General features: G+C 35.5%; 1 protein-coding gene across 1 annotated transcript in view; it reads left to right on the top strand.

Annotated features, from left to right (window-relative positions):
• The window catches only part of LOC115450026 (syntaxin-binding protein 5-like), a 222,544-nt gene that overhangs the window by 1,411 nt on the left and 197,873 nt on the right, over positions 1-23,260 (top strand).

Genomic DNA, 23,260 nt, shown 5'->3' with positions numbered 1-23,260 from the left:
GCTATTTGTTATAGTTTAAATAACGTATATACGGTATTCCGTAATTAAATGGAGTATCCGGTGTGCTGAGACAGTAAAATCAAATAAAACGTGTCAAGGTTCTATTAACTAAATGCCTTTAAATACATAAAAGGACAGAGGTCAAAACTCCAACAAACTTTAATGATTACGTCCGACTTTTTCTTACACTCACGCATTGGTTTTCTGATAATATAATTTGCAGAAATACTATTCTCTTATTATTTTAAGTAATTACTTACTGTGTAATTAAATTGGGGAACTGCAAAGTTTTACGAAAGAAAACTAGTCGCATAATATTCCTCTTACTATTGCGACTAAAGGGAATATTTTATAGAAATATGGAGATGGGGATGGAGCGCTATTGAAATTAATTATATTTGTAAAGTTTCACTGCTGACAGCAGAAAGCTTTTAGAACTTTTCTGTCTCAATCTTAATTTTGCAATTAGATAGGCTAACTAATTTGCCGCCTGTACAAATTATAACCCTATATCGCTAAGTCTTTCAAAAAGCTGTGTGGTAATTTCCTTATTTTCATTCAACATTGAAATTGTAGATTTCTTTTGTGAAGCAGCTTACTTTTAATGCCCGGCATTTAAACCTGTACTGCGCTTATTTGGAGAAATCTATTTCATTTACGGAAAATACAAGTTTGGAAAACATTCAATAAATCTGTACTGTAATATAATGTTATTTTTAAACATCTAGTGCTGTTGTAGACTGATAGTCGTTAGATTCCTAGGTGATCCGGGTAGGATAGAAAACTTACTTTTTTGTTTACAATTCATCTATTAATACTTCTACGCTAGTCACAGTACCAGCCGTGGTACTTTCATACTGCACACGATTAGGTATATCTGTCACATACTACGATTGTCGATGGTAATATTATTTTTAGCAAGGTCGATGAAAAGATAACATCACTGATAAACAAACCTATAACTGATAAAGTATCGTTCATTTAGATTTGTCAGTGTAAAATGGGATGTTTCTAAAGGCAGGACATAACAAACGGGGAGGTAAACAGCGTGCGATGGCATTTAGCGCCGGCGGTAAAAGGAAAACAATGTTCCGCGATATAAAATATTTGTTTTTAATAGGTATGACGTAAGCGTTAGTGACCTCACCGCTCGTAATAAGAGGATCGCGGAGCCATAACTCACGAGAAAATCCTTTATTAAGTCAGAATTTCATATCCTCTGTACGTTTTTATGAGTCCACTGCATTGGTAGCCTCAATACCCTTGCTTAAAAGGATGGGAAGGTCGCTATCTGGTAAACGCTGAGAGCCACTTTGACTCCATTTTAGTTTTAATAGCGTCCGTATATAGGCCGTATCGATAACGATAATTATGCTCGATGAATCCTAATTGGCAGATGAAAGCGTTTATCGCGGGCGCTCATACTCGTGCGATGAAACTGATTTGGATATTACCATCTCCGTTAATTGAAAACGTATCAACGATTTTGTATCATGTAATTATCTTTGCCCTTTTAACATTCAGCAGCTAACTAAATTGAATTTCGTTAAGTAATAGGTATACCTACGCTTTCTTTCAAACTTTATGAAACTTTTTACTTAAACTAAAATAAAACTGCAAGACGTTAAGCCTAACAGTTCGATAATACTTAAAGAGATTTAGTGAGGAGCACGGGAATTGCTGAAGACTTCTTTAGCTCTAAATTCTTTTATCACAAGAATACCATTTAGAATTGAGATGAATTGAAACATCTGGCTTTCGAAATCGAATAGCCTTTTACATTATTTATCACTTATTAATCCCCACAGACCTTTTAAGATGTAAAGAAAGTTAAAAACAGATGTAATAAAGTTATGAAGATCAGAAGATGTTACGTGATGACCGGTGACTCGATTACTCGTACATCTCGCGGACAAATCTCTCCATGAATGAACGTCATTATCTCTGTGAGATAACTAATTACTGAGGGAATTGGTTTTGCCCATTGTTATCTCGTCTACCTTACGGCGCTGATTCACTTAATTAAGTATCTACTCACGCACTGCGTTACGTTTTGTGTCATTTTCCCGTGTCTTATTTAATTTATTACCGTAAAAGATACGGTTTCATATCTGGATTTCCAAGAAAATATTTTACTACAAGTCTTTATAGTGATCGATATTCTAGTTCAAGATAATCGTCCTGATCAGCAATTTACAGCGTTTTATGGTGCTTTTTTATTTATGTTTTAATATTAAAACACGATGCATGATGTAATGCACATTATATAACATTAAATAAAACAAATTTATTTATATTACCGGTTATCAATTTTTAATATTAGAAAATGTCAACAACTTCATCAGAAAATTGTCTTTTCTGATTAAGTCCTAGAAACTATGTATCAATATTGACATTAATGAAATGGATAATTTAAGTCATAAACGATTCCATAATATGAACGCAGCATTGGTCGGCACCCGGTATCCGCTAGATTTACAAGGTCAAACGAATATCTGTATTGAGGATACGGCACATAAAACTGACATTAATCAGTTGTCCTCCACAATGACAGATATAAAACGTTTTATGAACCAACTTGTAAATAGGTTAACGATCAAGTTAGCGCTACAAAATGTATAATGCATTCAGCCGTTGTTTAACTTGTCGTCGATCTGTACCGATAAAGTTAATGTAGTTAAATTGAACATTTCCCATTTATGAGGAAGCAATTTGTTGTATTTATGTTGTTTTGTGTTGATACATGTTGTACAAGATGTTAGGCAAATGGATGTTTCCTTTGTACAACATTTAATGTTAAGTGAGCAACCCTACCCATAACCATTGAGCCGGCTGCGGTACTAAGAACCAACTAAACTGGCTCAGCCGTTTACTGTAATGCAGACAAGAAGATGCCTTATGAAAGTATTACATCACTCGTAATTAATTACTTTACCAGTTCCAGAATATTATTTGATTCAATTAACATTAAATATTACATGGTATCAAAAGTTTCATACTTAAACAAACAGCTAAAATTAACCAGCATTAAAGCCTCATACAAGGAAAGTTTTGTTTAATTTTGGAATTCATACATGTGAGTGCGTTCGGTTGCCGGCGGCAAATTCTCGTCACCACTTTCCGTTTTGCACCGGGCCGCTTCTCAACAAGTGACTAGAACGAGAGTGACAGTGGTCTCACTGACGAAATCGAATGGTGTTTTGTTCTTTTTCCTAAAGATTTTTCTCCGAAAAAGGCTGTTTGTTCTTGTTGGGCTTTTAAAGATCCTGTAAATACATTGAAAGCTAGGATTTAATATAAAACAATTTTAGGTCAATGGTTATAATTTATTTGAATTCTTAAGATAAATTCATGCAATTTTTTCAGTCTACTATTTGTTTTAATGATAACAGAAGTTGCAAAAATAATCGGATTACTGCTATTCTATCTATCCATCATCAAGCCTTTGAAAGAGCTGCGCAAGTAATTAAACAGTAATAAAGACGTTTCAGCATCAATTAGGTAAAATTTCACATTCACGATCAGATCGTCGACAACAATCACACAAAACCCACAGCAATTCATCAAGAAAAAGCGATTCATCATGAACTCCGTCGAAAGTTCCAGTAAACATAATTCATTTGGAACGTTAAAGTGGGTCAGTTTGTTCGGCAAATTAATCTCGGTGTCGGTGGTCAGGGCTCGGGCTTTGCCGGCTCTCTGCGGATTATATGGCGACTGGCGACCGGCCTGAATGACATTGCAGTCGAGCGACAAAGCTTTGCGAGTCATTGCGTTTAAACAAATATCTTAACCATATTTGAATGAAACTGTGTCTTTGTCAAGTCTGGAAGTTAAACTTTGACTACAGCAGGTCAGGGTGAATAAGTTGACAAAAATATAATCGTCTTGATTATATGGTAGGTGGTGGAATGAATGTAAAGAAATAGTAAGTATTTAGATAGCCACGGTAGATGTTGGATCTACTGCGAATCATTTAAATCTGCATTAATTGAGGAACATTTTATACTTAATAATTAAAAGGTGACATGGGCTTATTAACGAATAGTTTTTATAAACGTTTACATAATACATACATCAAATACTAAGCTTTGAACGCGTCTCCACCCGCTCGACAAAGTTTTAGCAGGATAAATATTTTCCCAGTATAACAAAGTAGCACTCAGTAGTATTTTGGCTTCTTAGTGATACAATTTTAAGAATCAGTTCAGTAATTCCAGATGTTAGCCAACATTTCTTGTTTATTTGATTGTATAGATGTATATAGTACAGCAAATATAGCAAACAAACGCACACTAGAACACAATTCGCCCATACAACGTTGATTTATTTGAAGAGTAATAAATAATTCCTTTCCTATTTCTTTTCCCGGTGCCAAGTGAACGCAATTTGATTGGCCGTGATCGGCATTATGATTGATTACATTTGTAACGTAGCCTCCGTTTCCACAAACCCCATTGTTTTCCACCAACCTGTGTGGAAAAATGATCGCATCAAATAATGTTTTATGAATAAATGATTTGCGATCAGTTCTCTGCGGGAACTTCGAGGTTTAGCCGAGGAAAGTTTAAGAGAATATTTTTTCTATGCGATAAGATTTATTGCGTGTGTATAGAAAAAAACGGAGTTTAATAATGAGTACAACATCCTTGAATGAAGTTTATTATTGTCCTCATAAAATGTAATTTAAACAATATTTTTTACACTCATACAAAAAAATCAAAAGGACAATATTCACATTACAAACGAGTGACAAGTTTGATTAATTAAATACTCATCAGGATCACTGTCCGTTACATTAAATAACGCAATTAGCACAATTAACGTTACAACACGATTCGTCGGTCACCGGTATTTGGCGAACTAGCCGCGGCACTAGTCACGAATCACCGCCATGCCGTGACGTCATTAATGATTCATTCAGCCGCCATCATGAATCCGACGATTTCGCCGCGCTAAATTAATTTTGTAATAAATTCGTGCTTGTAGCGCATATTAAACAGGCTAAAATTCAAATGGATAATCTGATATCGGTTTAAATTACGTAAATGGGTTAGGAATTTCTGATTTATTGGGATTTCTGAATACTTAGGTAAGTGATGGCCAATAGGTGTTATGATACGACCATAATCGTTTTAAATGCTATTTCATACACTGTACCTTAGGTAGGTATTTGTAAGTTGTTGAAAATATCAAAAGCTAAAACATTTGTGTAAACTGTAAACATTACGTAAAATGCCGTGCAACCTGTTATTAAGTGTTGCAAGGTTAAAAAATAAAAGTAGTGTAAGTAATTAAATATTTACTTAATTAGTAATAATTTTTATCTTCAAGAGAATAAACGTATACATTTTTATGAAATTATCTTGCAAACATTTCTATTACTTTTTCTTTTTATTTTGGCATATCCCTGTGTAATGCCAAGTTCTACCTCGCTGAAAAGTATTTTCCACTATACTCGATCTTGAGCATTCTCTTCTGAAAACCCTGCCTTTTATGTCTTCCAGTACAAGCTTAAGCCAGCTCTGGCCTGTCAGTGAAAATGTACCACTGCGCCCCGCTGGTATTATCTGACACAGACATTTGCGATTGAATTACTCGTGTGGCTTCTTAATTGTCACTGTATTTCGTTGAGTGATACTCTTCGAGTTCTATACGACGTTTTATAGCAACGTTGCAGATATTATCGTTGTAACTACACTCTAAACTATTCGCACCATCTTCATCCCTACTTGTATCTTCAGCTTTATGTTACACTTCTATTACATACTTTTCAACCTTAGTTCGTATCGCTCGGTCAACGTCCTGGGTAACAAGTCAAGAAATTAGCAGAGTTATGACGAAGCGTGAATTGATTGGCACAGACTGAAGTTGTGCTGTTGTAAAATTAACATATCGGATGGTCATAAAGATTGTAATTTTGGGGTAACTATGCCTCTATAAAATCCCAGTTAAAGATTTACCATTGAGATACAACAATATTAGTCAATCACAACGGCCCTATGGCTACGCACTGCGAAGGCTGCCATGCCGTCAGCATTGAGAAACAGACTTGTTATCACTGCTTTATTCCGTCCTTAGATAAAAAAACGTCTATGAATAAGGGAGTTAATTTAATACTGTAATGTGATCAGTTATCACTTACAATAACTGTATTATTTGTATTTTTTTAAAACATAAATTCTGTTGACAGTAATCATATCATTCACAATTATTCATTCATGCAGCCTCAATAAATCCATTCATATAGGACAATACGTTTAATTTAAACAGTGCGAGATTTCGGCGCGAAATAATTGGTTCAATTTAAAATTGATTTGTATTCAGCCGACGGCAGCGGTCCACACGCACAATGTGCCTCGTTATATCGAAACTATGCTGAATTACCGCAACTATTTTCTGATGAGGCTTGCTTTAACATAGTTTGAAGGTATTAGTATCAGCGTATTGGCATTAGTAGTAGCATTATTATGTAATCTGTGGTAAATGGTATTAGTTACGTTAAAAACATCAACGGAGACAACTTGTCGTTGTAAACATAATATGTTACTGGAGCTATCACGTACAGTCGCTCCCGAGCCTGCCTTGAGTTTTAATAAACTTCGATTTGTAAAGCATTAAAAATGCGTAAATATTTTTACATTTTCTATGCATTCCGGCAATGGGACTCAGCGTTATATAATGAAGTAAAATGTTCTCCACACGTTTTGTGAAATCTATAAACCAGGAAAATTTATACGAAATCCCAACACATTGTGTACAGAGCGTCGCATAGTAACAATGCAGGCAGCAGAACATACCGTATCATGCTTTGTCTGTCTCCGATTACAGTGTATCCGCCCGCCAAGGACAACACCCAAAATACACATACATTAATGTTATAATCCACATACAAAAATCTGGAACATACGTTACACAATATGCGATTTAATTTTATTAGTTTTGGTGATACATCCGAAATACTAGTGATAAAAAATCGCTGGTTGTTATTATATTTAACATCCCCTGTTTGCTGTAGTGTATTATAGTTATGTATATGTACTGCACAGACACCTCTTATCGTTTTAATTGTTTTTACATAAAACCCAATCATTATACTTGCTTCAATTTTCAAACAATAACACAACAAATAAACAAATTTAAATAATATACATCACTTATTATATTTAAGATTTATCCGAAATGACTTACGCGTAAATAAGATCGTTTGAAGGAAAATGTTGTAAAATATTTTAAAACCACGTAAACAGTTAGTTGTTACATTTATATTTAGAGCTACTATTCTTCCGTAACCTAAATCCAAATACCCTGCGGTTACAAAATATATCCAATTTCTGTGACGATTCAACCGCTGACCTTAATCGAAACGCACTTACGAGCTCTTAACACTTTATAGGTTAGGAACACGTTACGTTTACCTGTCGATTGACCTCGCAGTCCACCGGGACCGTTTAGGTCTTGTATAAATAGCTTAGGAACATTAGCCACGTTATGGGGTAGTTATTTAGCCAGTTAGGGAGGATCGTGGCTTGCTTCTGATTAATGTTACAGTGGCCAGCTGTGCTATTGACGTTCCTTTGGTTAGTAAGAATATTTAAGCAATACGTGTTCTGATATCTCATTATGTATCTTGCATTGTGGATGATCATGGGCATGTACGGGTCAATAATTTGAATCTTTACCGGCCATGTAGTGCGCTTCTGGTGTAACATTAGAAATATTATGAAATTATTGTACCTTATTAAAAAAACCAATACGGAATTTAAGCGTTCAGTATCTTCAAATTTTATCATCATATATATATATATATATATATATATATATATATATATATATATATATAATAATAATATCAGCCCTGTATTATATACTTGCCCACTGCTGAGCACGGGCCTCTACTACTGAGAGGGATTAGGCCTTAGTCCACCACGCTGGCCTAGTGTGGATTGGTAGACTTCACACACGTTCGTAATTCCTATAGAGTACTTCTCAGATGTGCAAGATTTCCTCACGATGTTTTCCTTCACTGTTAAAGCGAACTGAAAAGAAAGAAACTGTTTCACACCCAACTAGGCAATCGCCGCTTAGTACTACCTACATTTCCATTTATTACATTTATATCATGTTGAAATAAATGTAACAAATGGAAATGTAAGTTATGACATACAAGATGCCTGACCGCCGTCAAACAAAACTTCCCTCGCGAAAATAACCCGAACGGAGTGATGATTGCTCGAAAGTACAATTGAGTTGCTTAAAATATTCTCCGCGTTCTACATTACGCCGACCGTGAAATGGGGCGGAGGGGAGTGGTTAGTCCCCCCTCGGTACACCCGCGGGGGGGGGGGGGGTGCAGGGAAATTTTTGATACCTCCAAATGGATTGCGAGAGCTCGCTTTACAGAGGCCCGTCTCGATTCTCTTTTATCTTTGCGACGTGTCGCTGTCAGGTTCGGTGGGGTAGTTGGAAATTTTTTTTAAAAAGCTGTGTGTTACTATTAGCAAAAGGACTAAATAGTGCATCGAAAAAATACATCTTGGAAACTCTTGCAACACTTGCCAGTTTAGCATAAACATAGTCGCATTAGCCGCCAAACCAACAGGCGAATAACCTGGTGTTATCATAAATTGCCACTGTTCCAGATGGAGCACTTAAAGGAATATAATCATCATTCTATTCTTCTAAATAACTATTTGGGTATATGCGAATATCTGTCGTATATTCTTTTCCACAATAGTAAGAGTTTACTTATACTTCATCGATGTCGCATATAGTTCGTATTCTGTCATTTTTGTTTGGCTATCAAAGGGTATCGTTGATGATGTGACAACTTACACATATGATGCATTTGTTTTGTTTGCACTTGGTTATTGCGTTATCGAAATATTACGCCTTGAATGGTAGACTCGTCGCGTCTGTACTATATGTACTCAAAATAAAGGCATTGACAAAAGTGCTTAATTATATAACGACTTATGTATAAGTCACTAGGTAAATGGTTGAAAAGACATCTAATGTTATTTACTTGAATAACAACAAAGAAAGTTGTTATGGCCGTCTATTTCCCGTTCCATATGTGTTTTTGTTCGTATCCTCATTACAGTTCGCAATTTGTCCTCTAATCGTCCCGATAGTTTCTTTCGCTAAATTACTCCCATCAGGACAATTCTGTGTAGCCGAGTCCAACATGCGTTCCTACAATATGCCGTTATTGGCACGTTCCCACCCACCCGCTCCAATTTCACTACAAAATGTTTCATTTACCATTTAAGGCGTATAATTAGCACTACGTAATAACCAAAAACACGGATCCGTCGGCGCGAACATCTGCAGTAATTAAAACGGTTCCACTCAAAATGGACGTAGGTAACCCTTTTGTGTGCGAAGAAAAATGTACACAGAGCAAGAGTGGGCCATCAGAGCCACTCGCGATGAAGCCCGGGTTAATGCAAGTGTGATTTTTGTAAAGAATGAGTTGGAGCTCATTACCGCAACACTTGTGGCTATAAGTGTGCTGAGTCCCGCCATACGCTGTAACACTAAAAATAACCGCTTTTATATGCTAAAGGGCGTGTGGGGCCTTAATATACTCGCGGGCTTTAATAGTCGGAGTGGACGACGCTGAGATGGAGGTCGAGAGTTTGATTCCATCTTTGGCATTAGGAAGTTACGCATTTCTTTAATCGCTGCTTTCATTGGGAAAGGTCTGTAACTCTAATAGTATTCCATAAAAAAAAGTGAAATGTGGAAATCGAAAATTCTAATTCTTTTATTGACTGCCTCATATCAAGAAATAAATACAGAGTGTATATTAATATAATATTTACTGTTGTTTCAGTAGCGCTAGCTTCCCTCATGTTATTTAAGTTTTTGGCTATAGTTCACCGCTCATGGGCAGTCAGGCTTTGTGGAGCTATATTAACGTCGTGGAGGGAAGGGTTGCAGTATTTATAGCTTAGTAGAGTTTACTTTGTAGGTAACATGTAGATAAAGGCAATATTGTGTTGTGTTCCGTTGATCAATTATAATTGTTACAGTTATGGAAGTTATTGTTCTTAAGGCACACTTTAGTTATGTCTTCAACATGAATAATGGCTAAGGATGGTCTTTGTTTTAGGGAAGATTGTCATACAGTGCAGAAATCATATTGTTAATAAATCCATAATTTGAATCTTTTGTTTTTAAAGGTACCATTTCAAAGTAATATGTTAGACCATAGCTAAGTACAGTATAGCGGCGATAGCCTAGTTGGGTGTAGAACGGACTGCCGAGACGAATGTCCGCAGGTTCAAATCCCAAGGGCACACACCTCTGACTTTTCTAAAAAATCACGTGTGAATTCTTTGTGAATTTATCGTTCGCTTTAACGGTGAAGGAAAACATCGTGAGGAAACCTGCACATCTGAGATGTTCTCTATAGGAATTTCGAAGGTGTGTGAAGTCTACCAATCCGCACTAGGCCAGCGTGGTGGACTAAGGCCTAATCCCTCTCAGTAGTAGAGGAGGCCCGTGCTCAGCAGTGGGCAAGTATATAATACAGGGCTGATATTATTATTATTATTATAAGTACAGTAATATATAATTAAGTGATACAAAGATATTGAACAACAAATAACCGAAATAAGAAACACAACCAGCTCCTTACTAGTAATCACGTTATCACAACTCCATAAAGGTTTAAAGTGTTATAAATTATACTCAGTAGCTGGTAGTGGTATCTTTCTACCAGCGAATTACATGGGCACGGTGAAGTAGGCCAATGCGTTTGTGCACGCGAACTGACTATCCTTGTGTTGTGGACGGATAGAAAACTACTTAGTTTCGATGTGTGATAAAATACCTTTCTTCTACATCTAAATGATAAGACGAGCTAGTGGTTCGACAGCATAATGCGACTGCCTATCGATAGCTACAAAACGCGTAACTTGGGATTTTGGAATATTTATGGTAATCAATTTGGCTCGTCATACGGACATAGGAGGTTAAGTCTTGTTATTTACATTCCAGGGTCATGTTAAGTATTTTAGTGCACTAGTGAGTAACATGCTGGGCCCATCAAGAACTGAAAAAAAATATAGATATTGCTATTCACTGCTACTCTTGCAAAAGTAGTTCAGAATTCTCTGTCCCTCAATAAATTCAGATGGAGTGGCGTCATCATATCTTTCCCAGTTTATTTCCATGATCAGAAGGGGAGGGTTATTCATGGGGGAAGCTCGCGACCCGCCCCGGCGCCACGTTATTGCCACGGCACGCACGACAAATACACAACGCAGATTTATTGGTAGACTTTGAGATATCAATCACTGCATTTATAGGAGCGAGGTATGATTGAAAACTTCGGATTATGTCTTGGGTGGAAGGACCGTAATGCCCTTAATATAGGATTTAAAGCTACTGGTTAGCAAGAAGTAATGAGTAAATAACAGTGCCGAAGGGTGAGACTTTTAAAAAAGTAACTCGAGGCCGAAAGAAATTCTTTAGATATCGTATATCGCGGCCAATTTAGCAGTTAACAAAAACTTATGTAAATAAATCTAAAAGGGAAGCCGGTAGGAATCGGCTTGTATGGACGCTTTGCCACTGGTAAATAAGTCTTTTGATGGTGAATGACTTTCGCTATTCGAAATACACGGTTGACTGTTCTAGTGACTATACCATGATTCGAGATAAGAAACTAAGAGGCACTTGTCAATACTGCAATTTCTGCATTCACATAAATATTTCTTTCGGGTTGGGAATAAATACACAGCATAGACATTAGACTAACGATAATGCCTACGATACTCTATAATCCGTAGCTTCTAGTTTCACACTCACCTGACAGGTAACTGCCATTAAGACTGACATTTCTTTAAATAATAATTATGAAGTTGCATTGTAACACCCTGAGGCTGGTTTTATGACCGACCTTGTTGACCGCCGCAATGAAAATTAATAGCTTGCACGGCGATATGCATAATTCGTTTGTAAACGCAATATGTGTGCGTTTGAAACGGTCCACGGTTTTTTAATTACTTTGGTGTAAAATATTGTATTTTGTGGTATGAAATTAGTGCAGGATTTTTTTTACATATTTAGTTACAGAGAAACTTAATTACTATTAATATGATATTAAAATAAGGGACGTATAATAGGGAGGATAGTATAAAAAATACTTAATCTTTATTTTAACACCTTGATAGGCCTAATAAATAAATCTTTATAATCCATTTTATACATAATCAGCTCAGCGTAACGAAGATAGCTCAGCCAATAATGTATCTAGATTTAATCCGACCGAATTAGGTGGAACACGATTCGGACCGAAATAATCAGTATCGGTTGTAAGTCGGTGTGGTCGGGTAGCACGGCTTCTATTCGAAGATTAATGGCCATAAGGGTGAGCCCACACTGCGTCTATAAAGTCGCGCTACATTTCAGTTAGATGTTTTCTTAACCTGGAGCGCTTTATATTCGGAATGAATGTCATAATAAAAGAAACGGCGCACGAAAGTGGCGTGGCAGCATCTCTAAAAGGTTTGTAATGCAATGTAGACTGACAAATATTAAACCGCCTTCATTCCTTTAGTATTGCAATTTACAGCAGATAAAATCAGAGGAATATTAAATGATTGATTCATGATCACCACAGGTCTATTAGAGCTCAAAAAACTGAGAAGACATAATGACTTCAATATTTTAGTTCGTCACGTAGCTTGCATGTATCTTAGTACATTTTTGGATAACGCATGTGAATAAATCGTGGTGTGCGATATCCCTGTCATTAATTAAGATTCATTAGAGGATTACACGTTGCGTGACGGACGGTTAGTTTGCGTCTGCGCTTCAACGACTGTGCAAAAACTATTTCGTCCAGTCTTTGCTGGAGACCTTTGCGTGTTCTAGACCGTGATAAAGTCTTGAGGGAATTGTACCTTATTGCACGCAATAGAACCTTTGTATGACCCATAAGTTCGAACAATCCTGCTGGCTGATATTAAATTAACTAAAAATACTTAAATCGATGGAGTCTGAGGGACATGCTGTTCCTGTTTATGAGTAATTTATACCTTTGCTAGTATGATTTTTGTCTAGATTTTTTATTACATAAACTACTTTAATATAAATAATAAACTTCTCAACCTGTTCCAATGAACACTTCCCCTCTTAAGAGGACGTTCAAGCCTCATTATAGCTCTGAGTGCACTCGACCTGATGGTCCCCAACCAAAAGGCACCAGCTTGCCATATCGTAACACTCGTGAAGCGATTGACTTTTGACACTCAAGTGATTATTATAAGATATTTAATCAGCAATAATACCTAATAGATACACATTTTTTTTTTAATAATCGTGTATTGTACTGAGAAGATGGATGAAAGACTTTGTAAATAAATTTGATTATGTGACAGGGGAAATTATTAGATAGGAATTTCGAATGTATGTGACGTATACCAATCACTGTTAACAATATAAAGCCTAAAATGTAGACGCGAGCCATGTTGTTCACAGGGGAAAAATAAGGGCGATTTTTTGTTACCCGAGTACGGGGAGGAAAAATAAGGTTTATGACTTTGACCGACGGCTGCCCTCTGAACAACGCTATAAATATGTATTAAATATTAAAACGTGTATTTAATAGATGATAATATTTAATGCTTTGTACATATAACAGTTTTAGATGACAATATTTTCGTGCTTCATATTTTTAGAACATAGTGGTCGGTTTTTTTACTTCTAAATCATATAATATTATGATACATGTATCATTAAAAGTGATATCGTCCCTGCCCCTAATTGTCGGCACTTAATGAGCGGTGTAGTGTGTCCATAATGGCCAAAAGCTAGTAATTACAGGCCGCGACACATTTTGGGAATATTTGATACTTTAATATCAGACGGTGGGACTTTATAAGTTATCATATGGTAGGTATTCGTAGGTATATTTAATGTGACCCTTCACCTGTTCGCAACTGGAGAACAGATAGAATGTCGATTGATGAAATGACTATCCTTATTTAGTCGCTACAATTATGCCGGCCTGTTTGAAACCGGATATACACAGGCTTATCCCGGGACGCGACATAGTTACGTATCTAAGTATGGCGAGATTTACACTATAGTTTGTGTACAGTGGTCGCTTTCCGAGCGGATACAACTATGCATTGGCGATTCAGGAGATGGCTCCTTTCCTAGTTTGTTTATCACTTCCAGTTGAGGTTGTCCGTAGCTAATGTAAATTACTATCTTAATCCAATACTCATTTGAAATTAAAAATGGAAAATTATATGAAAATTATTCCACACAATAAGTTCATAGAGTAAACTACGTATTCTTTGCCAGATTTCTACATTTGGCCATACGATGTTTTTATATGCGCCATACAATTTACAAGTAAGTCCGGTTTTTCCAATGCCACTGCAGCAATTTCTGCCTAGTGTTGTTATCCCCAATCTCCATCTATCAAGAACAATTACGGCACCTAGAAATTCGAAGTGGTAGCGATTTGGCGCGGCGCCTGGCGCTTGCGGTGCGGGGCGATGCCAGCGGGCGACGCACTGTCGACCCGCCCGCGACACGGCCGTGACCCGCGCGGGACCCGCTCTAACATTGGGCTAGTTTTACCTTTTTACAAGAAAACAAGCACGATCGTGTTGATCATTTTCCATTAAATCTTAAAAAGCAAGGTTGAGTTAGTCTTGGACTTTCAGCAATGTAATACTCCTAATTTTTACACTAGCTACATATTATCATTGCTGTTGTTAATCGAGCGATCAACAGAATAAAGTAATATTGTTAGCTGACGTTTAACTTAATGTGTTTAGCGTGTTAATAAATAAAAGATTTCATCTAAAATAGCAATGAATGATTGCCTAATCGGGCGCGCGAAAACTGGGTCAGATGACGAATGGAGCGAATTAGCGCCGAGTCAACAGCAAGCCGCAAATGTGCCGTTTGTGTGGAAACTAACATGCAGTGCTGGCTGTCCACGAGAGGAGGCAGGGCTCACTCACAAAATAACACTATATCTGGCAATCGTAAATAACATTATTTATTTATTTTTATTTTTATTTATTTATATTATATGGAAGACTAACAGCTTAAAATAATATATAATTAACAAAGGTGTTGCAACAAAAAGCCAATGACAAGTCTTCACTTATAGTAATTGTTTAAAGGAATTACAGTGTAGAACAATTTTAACAAATTCACATTCAAGTACATAAAAACAGTGCAGTACTTGATGATTTAAAATTCTTTTTTGAAAAATTTAAGACTCAAACACCTCCTCGCCAAGGGTACAGTGGCCAAGAATGGGTCCAGATCATGCTGCTTACATATAATATTAAAATTATTACTAGCTCGCACAAGAAAACAATTTTTTCTATAGTTGGCTGATGTATGTGGTACACATATGGGTGGATTAAATCGTAGGGATTTACAAGGCACATTAAAGTTTAATTTAGATAGGAGATCAGGGGTATCAATATCGCCATTTATTATTTTATTATTATAGCGAGATACAAATCTTTCCATGTCAGATTAAAAATGTTATTACTTACTTAACCTTCCCATCATTCCAATACTGTTTCCACACTTAGCGTAGTGAATGAAATCCTGTTATTGCTAAACTTTGACGTGTTGTTTTGATATAGGAGCTGGGGTGGGAAGTTAGGAAAAATCTCGGTTTCAGAGAGGTATTTCAAGTTGCGCCCGTACTTTTTCGTAAGTGCATATGTAAAAGGGTATCAAATTATGTCTGTTTCGGGCACTTTTATTGAGCTAGCAGGAAAATTATTAATGGACTCTTAATTCGATAAACTAACTAGGTACATATGTATGTAGTTAGGTTTTCAAAGTATGCATTCATTAGGATTTTTCTGAGCACTAATATGTAATTAACGAAAATATAATTAAAACAAATTCCATGCCTTCGATAACACTGTATATTTTAGTGTAATTTAAAGGTACAATCATTTATATTTTTTAGTTTTTTCCTTTTCTGATTATAGTTTAACTCATTTACAATACCATAAATATTTAGGTATGAAATGCATAAAAAAGTGTTTTATGAACTAGTAACTACTATCTTGGATCTTATTAAATAATTATAAATATGCATCAATAACAGAATGTTTTGTATTTTCTTTGAAAATAAATGTCAGACAAGATATCATAACAAACAGAAAATCATTACAGTTATTTTTAAGTAGATAGTATGTAGTTTCATTTAGAAACGCAATGGCAACATGACCCTGTATACAAAACATTAATTTAATAGCCGGTATGCGGCTACGCATAAATTCCTTGAACTAATCCATCGTATGTCCAAGAAATCCAAGTGAAGTACGAACAGCTGCGGTTTAAACTGTTTAGCACGGGTTGCAGTATCGATCGGGGTCGCGGTCGCTGCTGCGACGCCTTTACCGGGCCATTGGCGTCCACAGAACAGCTGTTGAAACTTGTATAAGTTTGACAGAAATGTAGATAACAATAAATATATTGCTGGTCTGGCAGTAGTTGTGAAAACGAGAAATTCTTGTAGATCTTAGTTAAGAATCGAAAGGTTAAATATAATAAAATATATTGTTGTCACATTTTCCAGGAATCCATGAAGGATTGTATTCGTTGTGTTTGACGAATCTGGTGTATTTGATGTATTTTAATTATAGATTTTTTTTTTAAAAAAGTATTTAGTACTCTTTGTTTACATGTTATTTGTTCCGTGCATCGATGTTTAGATACGTTTATGGTGTTAAGAACTTCGATCGGCGATAGGCACTTCTATGCTTGCTATAGTGTCTGCGAACCGTGTGCAGTAGGTATCTACATACATTTCTTTTCAATTATCTTAGTATATACTATAGCTAATAAAACAGTTAATCGAATGCGACGGGTTTTTACAGTAATATGTTTTATGCCTAAAATCTAACTTATGTTTGCAGCACAAAGTGTCGCAGACAGGAAGTTTTGTGATAATATTATCAAACAAAATAGGTTTTTACAGCGTCGCATACACGTATCGTTGTTTGGAATATAGAGTCGCGGTAATGTAAATTATTCTAACAAATTTTTTCAAGCCATAATAACGCCAGTTTTTAGTGATTTCACACGGTGGAGATAATCTTTTGTATCATTTTAATTTCGCTTTCGAGGTAGGCTACGTACCCATGATATTATAATATAATCTCAGTCCTTTGTAAATTATTGCCTAGTCACTACTGAGGGGTTCTATAGGTGATAAAAAAATCTTTTTAATTAGTCAAGTCAAATCAAATGTTCAAAAGCTCTTTTCCACAAAGCCGTGTGATAACTGAGCTCAAGTTTCACAATTAGTTTCGAATTCACAATCAATATAGTAATTATTAAACACTAGTTAAAACTAAAAAACTAAACTATTCATGAAGTGGCGACATAATTGAATGGTTTGAACATAAATGTGCAACACATTTTGGCACCAAGTATTCTTATAGATAAAGTTTCGACTTTCAACATGCGATCTGAAAGTCGATGTTTTGGCACGCCACATAAGGTCAGTGACTCCCATCTCTTCGTCCTTGACCCCATGGGAAAGTGTGAGTACACGCAATTGGACATGTGCCAGTGTGCCAGTGGGGAGTCAAGGACGCGCTATTCGCATTATTTATGTCCCACAAGGACCAATGCCAAATCGAGGGTGTTTCGGCAGCTCGGCCGTCACGTGACGCTGCACGATTCGGAAATGCGTGATTCGCTAGCGTGTTTGGCAGCCGCTGAAATGGTACACAAGTGATTATTTAGTTTGTAAACGTTAGGTTTCTGAGTATTGGTAATACTATCTAATACGAGTGTAAGTGAATAAAAAAAATGGTCTTGATAAGTATAGTGCAAGTGTAGTGTGTGTATAGTGGAAGTTTTCAGTATTATATCGAGCTTCCATCCGAGATTTATTAGCAAATCCGAGGCCGCAGCTCGTGTGATTGTTTGTTTGTGTTTTTAGGTATTTGTTCATTCATCTACCAAATATTTGAACTCATTATGACAGGACTTTCATTACGAGTAGAGAAGTCTTCAGAGAGTAATCTAGACTATATTTTATGCTAGGAACTTCTACAGGCGAAATGGCGAGCGAAATAAGTAACATTAATTATCCATTATTATCATTACCTCTCAACAAGATTTTAACACCCAATAGAGTTCATTTCTTATTTACCAATTTACAATAACACGGCCGCGTTATCAGTGCTATCCTCGTATAAGATAAGGACAGTTTTAATTAAACTTGATTTGTGTCAATGCCCTTAAATAAAAACCACGTTGGTAACGCTACACGCTCGCCGCTCGGTGACGCCATAAGGTTATCAATACTATCGATTTCACTACAGATAACAGCTTTTGTTAACTGCTGTGAGACGAGGAATGCGGATTCGATTCTCGTGACGAAAATATTGAAAAGTTTACTTCATATTTGGATGTGTTAAAATACCTGTAGTGCGTGATTTCTGTGGTTTTGCTTGTATGTTTGGAGTTAAGACTGACGGATAAACACTCTGTATTATTTTAGTGTTTTCTATTTCAGTGATTTGTGTCTAAGACTACGTAAAGGAACAACTGTTGCGAATGCAATAGTGTTGGACATGTTGTTTCCATCGTTATTACATCGCAGTTTTAGTGCGCCCACATAGATAATTAATGATTTAAAGACATTAGTTTCCTACCTGCACATATACACACAATGTGCTAGAAGCTATATTAAGGAATACCGTGACCTGCGTGCTCTTACAAAACTATAACTCGGCAGAGGGAGAATTTAATAAGGAATAAAATTAACCGCCGAGCGCTAACGACGTTTAGTTTGTCCCCGTTTGTGAATATAAGCGAATAACCGGGTTATACCTGACGCAGCGTGGAATAATTGGAAACGTTAACATTTACAGGCTATTCGGGGAGCGAAAACACGTCCTGAACAAACAGCGACAATACCGGCCAATCCGATTAGTACTACATCAATATTGGTCGAGCCGTCCGTTCGTTTTTGTCCAACGAGGATTAATTAACTTCTCCTATAAACGTATTTAATTTGTTTCAGGTAAGATCCGCTGCCGAATTCCGTTGAGTCGTCTGATTAATTCGGTGAGGTATAAATCTTAATTTAATTTATCATTTATCTTAATTGAGCCATTTTCGAGGCTGGATATTTTGGAATTTATAGCATTAACGAACGCTGCTAGTTAAGGAATTGTAGACTATGACGCTTGTGTAATCTTTTAAATAATAAGTTTTATTTTCCATTCGTTTAACGGTAATATTGATTTATGTTTACGCGAATATTTGAAATAAAGCTACTTTACGGTGTTTACGCGATAATTTATTTGTAATATTTTTACAGATTCGATTTTATTAGTAAAATAGTTTTATTTCAAGATAATATTGAAAATCTTTTTTCCTTAGGTCTTTTAGTATCGTATTTAAAATAAAGAGTATTTTTAATTTTTACTATGTTAAAAAAATATATGTAATTATAGTATTGTTTGAAAATGTGCTTTAACAGCCAATTATTAATTAATGATTAGAGAAAGAGTTCATGACGTCACTGCTATCATAGTACTGTAGTGCGATCCTTAAGGCATCCCCTTACGAGCTCATTCTTTCTTATATTATTAATCATTAAAATAATTGCTCCCTCACATTATCAAAAATTTCGATGATGTTATCACATAATGATTCATTGTTGCGTGTAAAATTATGTATAAGATGTACGAAAAAGATTAAGATATCTTTTATGAACAGAATCTATAAATCTTGCAAAATGGCTTCATTTACAATTAATTTATACCGTGAAATGTAACCTTTTACATTTGCGTTTATAGTTTATTTTAATTTCTAAATTATTCACAACAGGGCTTGAAAGTTGGCCGCAAGAGACGAAATGCGTGGGTCCTTGCAAAACTTACATGGCTTTACTTGTTTTACTACCTTTTAAGCATGAGTCTTCGCCCTCCGGAACCTCTTATGTGCATTCACGAGGACCACATAGGACCCGCACCTAATGTTTTAATCTAGTTAACAAAGTTTGCGTGTGTGTTTTGGTTTGTATTAATATAGAGCAACATATTTGGGGGTACTCTCTTTGTTTACATACAACTTCAACTGTAGGTTGATTCCCTATGCTACTCGCGATAACACACCGTAAACGCGTGTTGTCAAAACAAGCTCTAAACACAAACGCGTTTCATACACGCGCCACGATGTGTAATTGAAAAATAGGTATTGTGTATGCCATACGATAGGTTGTCTATGCTTAATATTTTTTTATATTACGATGTGTTAATGCGTTCAGAAATCTTTCATCCCCTCGAATCGGCAAGTATCGGTTTTTGAAAAGGCTTTTTTGTTTGTATTCGTGATATTAAATGATGTAACTCGAATAAATCACTGCCAAACTTTATTTAATCCCATTTTTGTATATACTTAAATGTAAGAAACATGAAAGGAATATAAAAATAATTTAAAGAAATTTCTGTAGATTGTGATTGTTTTCAAACGAAAAATATAACTTCAAAATTATTGTCAAATGTCAATCTCATTGACTTATTTACTTGATTTGTTTACTAAAGCCACATTTTAAAAATTGAATTGAATTGATATATTGAATGCTACTGAAGATTTTACACGAATGCTGTTATATGAATAATAGTAAATGCTGTTGTGCTAATGCAGTTTGTGCTAAATTGGCGCTAACAACATATATTAAGAGGAATTCTACGGACCTTCCATCATAAAATTTGTTGCAAAATCGTTAAGGCATTAACTCAATTTTTTTTTTATTTAGTTAAATAATGTGACGAGGATGCCGTTTATCTGATGATAAGCGATACGACCGCCCATAAACAGTTACAATGCCATCCGGAATTTTGAATTGCAAAGCACTATGTGACGTTCCACAGTAGGTTTTCAGAATGAGACAAAGATTTTAGGTCTTATAAAGTAATTACGCTAGTTACAATTTCCTCTAAACTGGTACACATCAGTGCATGGACACAGTTTAACTTGGCTATAGAAACAGACATTGCCGTAGACACCTTATAACTATCAAGACAGACATTCACATATAACAGACTTACCACCAATAATTAAAATAAGTGTATATTGCCTATTAAACGTTATTTTTTAAAAATTTATAGCTCTAGTACCTAGTAACTTCTATTAGCCGCTCAACCGGCATTAATCTTTTGGAATAAAAGTACTCTATTCAATCCACAGCTCACTGTCTGAGTACCATATTTCATACACATTCATTTAGTTATTAAGGTGAAACTGATTAATTAACAAACATTCAAACTCGTGTATAGAAATTTTACTTATGTTATCTAAGACTGAACAACAAATAAAAAATAAAACAAAGATAATGTGTTGTTAAAACTGAGTATATTTTACTATTATTTATTTGGAATATCTTGCATTACATTCACTATCCTGTAAAAGTAAATAATTTTATTATTACATTTGATATTATCAGTTTTGTTAACATTAGTATTCAATGTAAGATGCCTTTGGTCTCCTAAAATAAAAAAGGAAGTGTTTGTACAAACAATTTTAGATTCAACATGATTACATACTTTTGTATGTAATTGTTTAAAATGATTGGGATTACCTACATGAAATTTTTGCTTTGTTTCCCTGGATCGATATTCACATTTTGAAGATTTTGATATTTAATTTAAAGCTGCCTAAGCCCTTGGTTAAGACGTCTACCAATTACTTATAACAACAATAATGTATAACTAGTAAAAATTTCTTCAATAATCTTTATTGTTATCAAACTTTATAGGTACAAAACTTTCACCACAAAGAAACTACATAGTATTAATTGTAATGTACATAATTAAGAAAACATTGTTTAAAAAGATACCTTCATTAGTGTTTTATATTTGTTTGCCTATATATTTACTAATAGAAATATTACATCGAAGTAATAAAAATAAACTTGATTGACCTCAATTGTTGTCAAAAGTCGGGTTGCCAGTAGTAAAGTAGCTTATTTTTCACCGCTGAGCCCATAACACAAATTTGACTATCAAGATACAAAAACATAGGTTTGAATATTAATTCGATCATTTAGGATTTATGTTTGTTTTGTTTCTGATAAGGTAGAATATTATATTTGAGTTTTCACGATGTAAAGAGGATACTATCGTCAATAGAAATTATACAGTCGTTGTATCTAAATAATTAATTTGTCTAAACGCGCATAGACGCGCTGGATTGCCGCACGTTATTTTGACAATTCGTAACATGCCCGTAAGGCGGATGTGTCACACCTCATCGTGTTCATGAAATGTCAAATTAGCATCCAGAATACTCTTACACAGTCATAACACGAAGTTAACGAAACACGCCGTGTTACAAGTTCGACATTGTCGTAGAGAATCATGCCCCTGGAGTATTAAGTATACAAGTATTCAAAATACGTCACTGTCAATGTCATGATGGAAAAGAACAATTTTAAAATTACAGGGATAATATTTGGCCCACATTCGAGACTCCTCCTAGGCAGGTATCATCGTATTTACTATTTCTGCCACTGCCTGGATGTGTGCATACACTTTTGTGTTTCGGTTTAAAGACATAGATTAGGGTTATGGTTCCCTAGATATTAAGATGTGTAATTTCGACACTAAAAGGTTAAAGATTGCGGCGACACAAGAATTATCCGAGGTTCTGAGTGATGTTGCTGCAATTTACTATCAGGCGCGATGCTTATCAGGCAACTACATACTTAGGTCTTCTCATCTCTTGCGAAAACCCTGCAAAAGAGTAAATCGCATTTAATACCTTTTGCAAAGATTTATCTGCAGTAGCTGGACATAAAATGTACTGCAAATTTAGTATCATCAGTGACATGCAAATTAAAACCCAACTGCACGGTATAAACTGAATATTGCAGAACATCAGAGGTCAGCGACTCGTCTGCGAAGTTAGGGTTACATTAATCCTGGTTCAACTTGTGTCAATATTAAACTAGTATTTCATCTTAAAGTTTGGGCATCACTGATGTAATATCGCCGACTGTACTGGTGAGTGAACAGAAATAACACATTATATACCTTAAAGTTTGTCTTGTATTTCGAATAGAATGTAGAGCATAAAGATCTCAAGTTCCTTTACGTTGGCCATCATTTTTCTACGCTAGTTTCTGAACTGATTTTGTAATGCAGCTAGCCGGTAGGATTTTCACGAGTAAACTCTAAGCGGTAGCAATACATTCAGAAACAAAATATAGTTATTCGGTAACTTT

The sequence above is a fragment of the Manduca sexta genome, chromosome 19, assembly GCF_014839805.1.
Source record: "Manduca sexta isolate Smith_Timp_Sample1 chromosome 19, JHU_Msex_v1.0, whole genome shotgun sequence".
Classification (NCBI taxonomy): Eukaryota; Metazoa; Arthropoda; class Insecta; order Lepidoptera; family Sphingidae; genus Manduca; species Manduca sexta.
The sequence above is the reverse complement of the archived record's forward strand: the minus strand, read 5'-3'. Positions and strand labels throughout refer to the sequence as shown.